The sequence below is a fragment of the Miscanthus floridulus genome, chromosome 1 (assembly GCF_019320115.1).
Source record: "Miscanthus floridulus cultivar M001 chromosome 1, ASM1932011v1, whole genome shotgun sequence".
NCBI classification, from domain to species: Eukaryota; Viridiplantae; Streptophyta; class Magnoliopsida; order Poales; family Poaceae; genus Miscanthus; species Miscanthus floridulus.
The window spans coordinates 53,982,434-53,988,936 of NC_089580.1; the positions used below are offsets into that span (position 1 = coordinate 53,982,434).

Genomic DNA, 6,503 nt, shown 5'->3' on the forward strand with positions numbered 1-6,503 from the left:
GGCCCATTCCCAAAAGCCTAGCAAAAGATTTGATGTTAGGGCACTAGATGTTTCGATTCCCCTATTCTACCTCTGCTGTGCCCGAATTGCTACTCCGACTTGAGGTGTCTGACCCGATCCTGAGTAGGTTGGGGGTTGCAGTTGCAGTTGTAGCTCATCCATCCTCACCAATCATCCTAGGTGGCAAATAAGAACACAAATTGCTAAGGCAAGTTCATGACTCCCATGGAACCATGGGACACGTCCATCCCAGCTATCCGGTAGGCATGCCTAAAATAGTTACTTGGGAATGGATGTATCCCACGGTTTGATGAAAGACATGAGAAAACACAAGCAGACAATAAAGCAACAATAGGAATAATACCCACAGCCACCTCAGATTGCTATAGTTTGCATCATCGGCCAAATAGGAACTCCTACAAGAACAATAACATCATCTGAAATGTATTAGGTGAACTGACAATCACCCTTTGTTAATGTCTACAACACACAGATGAACAAAGCCTCACATTCATCACCATGGCTCCTATGCTATTCCAGACTAGATGCAGCCTTGGTTAGGCGGCAAATGGTTCTTTGTAGCATCAGTTGAGGTAAGTGCTACACATCAAAATACTTCCTACAACATAAGACAATTAGCATGGCTATATGCAAAAGTGGAGAGGCCAGCTAGTATGCATCTACGCAAAGTAGGTTGTGCTCATGTAGGTCCTAAGCCACAGGATCCTATGAGCCTCTGTCATCTAAACAAAGCAAAGTCCCTCAGCCTTGTTCTTCAGCACGTAAACCAAGGCAAACATGAGTGCCTCCTGTGAGTACCCAGGGCAGTCCATAACACAGCCATAAAGATCCTAATGCACCTCATTGTGCTGTGGAGTCTTGAGGGCATCTCCTACAGACTCTATAGCCTTGATCATTCCATTCATGAGGTCTTTTTCCTCTGGGGCAAGCTTCCTTCTCTTGCCACCCCTTTCCTCCTGGCCCTTGGTATCAGAACCCTTAGAGCCTTCCATACCAGAAGGAGTTCCCTTTCAGGATTCAGCCTCTGTGCCACCTAAGTTAGTGTTGTCCTCAATGGTATCAATATCACCTTGGCCAATGTCGGTTGGAGTACCCAAAGGCTCATTTGAGCCCATTGCATACCTGCCTATTGCCTGGTTACCACCAAAGATGGCCTCCATCTGAACATAGTTCTCTATTGGTGTGTTCAAGAACTTAGCATCAGCAGGATGGTCCTAGTTAGTGATACAGATGCAACTATTATACATAGGGGAGCAAAACAAAAGAGAAGGGATAGCTGAGGTGTTATCCAAACAGTTTCTAACCTTGGTGTGGCCTAGCAGGTGTTCATCATCAAGTACTATCATATGGTGGTCCTCATCCCATAGAGCACCACTCAAATCCTTGAGCCTAACAACCTTAACCCACCTTTGCCTCCATTTTCTTAGGTGATTGTAAATCTGCTGGGTGGTCACATTGACCCTAGCAAACTCAGAGACCATGAGTGCAACCTGCCTAACATGTACCTCCTTGAACCCTTTCTCAGTTTTGACCTCCTGCCCCACCAAAACATGGAACCTCCTAAGCATGAACCCAGACTGGATAGGACTCCAATGCATAGGGCCATTGGGCTGAGGGGCTGCTTGGTTGCCATCATCAGCAGCAACTACCCCACCCTATTCCACCACATTGTCCTCACCACCAATGTTAACAACCTGGTCAGGCACATTGTCCATTTCCTATCCATAACCAGTACGTAAGGAAAACAAATTGCATGGTATGAAATACAAGTTGAACACATCAAATAGGCAGAAAAGGAATAGGTACTACATCATTGCAAAGTGCCATAGGTCTCAGTAAAAATATAAGTTTCTCCAATGCTACTAAACAATACACACACCATGCCACTACACCCTAGAATTCCCCATGTTTTGCCACATCTGTGCAGCCCATGTCTCCCTCTGTTGTGCCCAGGTACCATTGTCAGGGATATGATCTGGTTGTGAGGCATTATCATTGATGTTAGGTGTCCATGTGGATTCAGCAGGCATATGCTCGTCCTGCCCATGCCTGAGGATCCAATTGTGAAGAATACAACAGGCTAGAACAAGCTTAACTTGGGTCTTGTATGGGTGGAAAGGTTTGTTATCCAATATCCTTATTCTATTCTTTAGAACCCCAAAAGCCCTCTCAACTGTTACTCTACGAGACGAATGCCTTAGATTAAAAAGCTCTCTTTGATTTTGAGGTCGGTTTGAATCAAACTCCCTCAAATGGTACCTTGTGGCACGAAATGGTGGCAAGAAACCAGGACTCACTGCATAGCCAGCATCGACAAGATAGAATTTACCTAAAAATTAGCAGATAGGAACATGTTTTAGTAGTTTCATTTATGATTAAGCAAAGTGTCAAAGTTTTTTTTTGGTTTGGATGATACCAGTGGCACTCTAAGGCCATCATCTCTTTCAAGAGCATCAGACAAGATAAAAGCATAATGTGCAGATCCCTCCCAACCAGCAAGCACATAGGTGAATCTGAGGTCAAAGTCCACGGCTGCCAACACATTTTGCGTGATGGTGTGCTTCCTGCATCTAAAGGCAGCTTGCATCTTCACCGGCACTCTAGCTAATACATGAGTACCATCAATTGCTCCTATGCAGTCCTAATTGAAAAAAAACATGAGTGCAAGTGAACATTGACACTAAACTGATAATGCATGAGACCTATGTATGATAAGTTATGGATACCAACCTTGAAATAGGGGTACCACCTTCTGCTCCCAAGGATCCTAGGATGGATATTGGTAGCAGGAGGGACAATCAATTCATTCCTCAGCTCTCCTACCACATATAACACCTTCTAGAAGAACCTACTAATTATCTTTGTGGACCTCCTGAAGGTAAGGTCAACCACCCTAAACCTCTCATTGTGACCACCAACATGCAAGAACATGGCTACTTGTTCTTCAACAGATGCATGTATGCTGTCAGTGACAAGCTCTCTACTACGGAAAAGGTCACAAAGTTAAAAAAGGGGCCCTCCTCATTCTAAGAAGGTTGACACAGTGCACATCATCAGATTCATAGATGTATCTAAGGTTGGTCATCCTCTGTATGTCCCTCTCAGCCAAGGGACCATAGGTGACTGAGCGTGAATCTTCAACTCTCCTCCTAAACCACATGAAAAACCAAGCCGCCACTGCAACAACCACAGCAGCGGCAACCCTTCGCCTAGCTTCAAACGCCATGTCTACCACAACAGGATGGAGGGCAACATTAGAAAGCGAGCATGCAACATGGGTATGTACTGCTTAGCAAGTAAAAAATCAGACAAAATGAACAATGAAAGACGCGGCTGCCACACTAAAGGGTGCTCCTTCAGCGTATACTGTTAACCAATCAACATCATTGACCTCTAGGCACTTTGCTCAGTGTGTACAACAAAATAGGCATCAGCATGTACAAGATCTACACAAAACATGAGGTATAAACAAAAAACGAAGCACCATGTACAGATGGTATAGCATCGTACAGATCTGAGGATGTCAAACCAAGAACCCTGATTTCTTGGTATTTCAAGCAAAATCCACCAACAAATCAATAAAACGACAGTGAAGAAGAGGAGGGGAAGAGCGTAGGTGGCATATATACCGTCCAAGCGCCGGAAGACCGAGAGAAATCCGCTGGCGAGGGTCGCCTCGGTAGGGCTACCGAGGTCGAGGGGGAGCAAGACGGGAGTTCGCACCGGAGCAATGGCAGAAGGAGAGGCGAAAAGTGAGGGTGGTAACCCTAGCCGAGACCCCCGCGCGCGCTTTATGGCCCGGACGACCTCATCTCCCGCGCTCGGCGCGAAGGTTCCTACCAAGCACCGAGCGAGCCAGGACCGAGAGGGAAGGAGAAATCGAAAAGATGGAGGCGTGCGGGATGGCGGAGGGAAAAGGTATGGAGAGGAGCAGGCAAATGGTACGAGTCGGGATACCAATCACGCCCTCACTGCACCAACTCGTGCCGAATGGGCCTTAGGACCACCCCGTCGGGGCAACCAATCACCCCCTACAGGAGTGAAACCGTGTCCTGGATTCCTGGTGCAGAGGTGCGGCTGGACCCCATCTACGCCGAGATGGATTGATGTGTACGCTGACGGTGAGTGGTGGTGCATCCGTTGTTGGGTCTCATCTGTTTGGCGCTGCCTTTTGCCGGTAAACCTTTGCAAGAAGAGACGAGCTAACGGAAACAATACACGTATCGTGGAGGACAGGTTCGCTGATGCCGATTCCGTGCAGGCGATTGCTCCCGGCGATCCACCAGGAATCCGAGAGCATTCGGCATTGGCCCAAGACGGCCAAGAGATGGATGCGGAGATCCCTGCCGACACAGTTAGTACCTGCAGGAGGAGCTCCTCATCATCGGAATCTTCCACGAGATATTCGTTCGCCACCATGAAGTCTGAATCGTCGCCGTCGAGACGTCCATTTCTCCCACTGGCACGTACGGCGTCCCTCAATTTTTGCTTGTCAATTAAACTTAAACCTTATAATTAACATGTTCAATTTAAAACGTTTCTTGGCTTGTTTTTTTTTCTTCAAAGTTTCTAGAATATATAAATTTTTGACTCACAGACATTTTTCTTGAATTTGAATTCTTAGTTGAAATATATTCTTATTCCAGTTTGTTTTTTTCCTTTTAGGAGTGACAGGAGGAATAGGAAAAGAAATTCTTATCTTATTTTTTCGAATCAAAGTTTCATTCATTCATCAGGGATTGTGAGGATTACATTCTTCAGCCAGGTGGAAAGAAATTCTGATCTAGAGGGAGACATACTTGCTGCTACAAGTTTGTAGCCATAACCATAAGTTATGTATACTCTCTTTCTCTTTCCATTCACAAAAGAACACAATTCTAGCACACTATTAAATAAAAGTATCTTGAATTTGACTAACTATAAATAAAGAGGTATTGATATTTATAATATCAAATAAATATCATTAGATTTATCATGAAATATATTTTTATACCATACTTATTTAGTATCATAAACATTATATATATATATATATATATATATATATATATATATATATATATATATATATATATATATATATATATATATATATATATATATTTGTCAAATGTTTAGACACATTAACCAAATTTGCATTTAGAATTATATTCTTTTGTAGACAGATGTAGTGCAGCTTCAAAAGATAAGAGCAACCACAGTGTGCTCCATAAACAGGGGACTAAATTATTCGTCGTGGACTGGCTGAAACATCATGGGAGAAGCAATAGAGGAGTCAAGCTAAAGTTGTCCGTAAGGCTATGGACCGCCATAAGCGATAAAAAAATATTTCTCTCTCCGTTCCTCCGTCTCTCTCCGTCCCGGCCCTCAAGGCTGCCGCCCGGCCATCCGCGCCGCCCGCGAGGCCGCCACAGCCATCCGGGCCACTCACGCCGCCACTCACGCCGCCGCCGCAGCTATCCGTGCGGCTCACCTTCCGCGAGGCTGCTGCAGCCATCCGCCCACGGTGGCGCTAGTGGAAGTGGAACACGAGCCGGTACGTGCGCCCGTCGTCCTCCGGATGGACGTAGTCGACGCGGGCATGGAGTGGCACCACACGGTGGCGCCGCGGAACTTGTCGTTGACCTCCATGCTGAGCACGAAGTAGTCCCTGCCGCCGCCGGGCGCGCTCTCGTCGATCTGATTTGGGGGATGGTGATTGGAATCAGAGGCAGTCCGATTCGGACTAAGCAAGGGCGGGCGGTGGCGGTGTCTGAGAAGGATGGACGGGCGACGACGATGGTGGCTGAGGGTCGGGCGGCGGCGGCGACGAGCGAGGTATCCGAGTTTCGGTGGGAGGGCCGACGGGAAAGAAAGTGGAGTGGTCGGGAAGATTAGATATTTTATTCCTAACTAAAGGCCCAGCATTGCGGTAATTACCATAGCTAAAGACTACTGACACATGACCCACGTATATGGTCCATATACATCGTGGTTGCTCTAGGAGCAATATAGCTTTTGTTTTCTTAATGGAATAAAATCCATGCACTCCTTCTTGGTTGTCATCTCAATTAGCTTTAGCTTTAGCACTACAGGACAGGAAAAACTAAGGGTGGCAATGAGTAAATCCCCATCGGTATGGTCATCCCAGACCCATCCCCACCATAAAAATTTGGTACCGTCAGAATACCCATACTCGTCATGGGTGGGGAATTTTCCCCAGACCCATACCCGGCCGGGTAAATCATACCCGTCGGGTCACCCGTACCCGCCAACAATTTATTCACGCACATGAAAATCAACAATTCAACAGCAACCACCACTAACTAGAGCACATAAAATTAGACAAATAATAGCATATAATAATATCTTCTGCAAATTAAGATTCCTTTCTATTTAGTTTCTCCTCTACATTAGTCATGATTAATGTAGAAGTTACTGATTATAGACATGGTTTCAGAAACTTCCAAGTGGAGTATTGGACTCGTTGACTTCAGAACAAG

At 45.7% G+C, this 6,503-nt stretch overlaps 1 pseudogene; it reads right to left on the bottom strand.

The window, feature by feature from the left end:
• Nucleotides 1–1,907: 1,907 nt before the first annotated feature.
• Nucleotides 1,908–6,203, bottom strand: LOC136456952 (protein ANTAGONIST OF LIKE HETEROCHROMATIN PROTEIN 1-like; annotated as a pseudogene).
• Between the last annotated feature and the right edge of the window lie 300 nt (nt 6,204–6,503).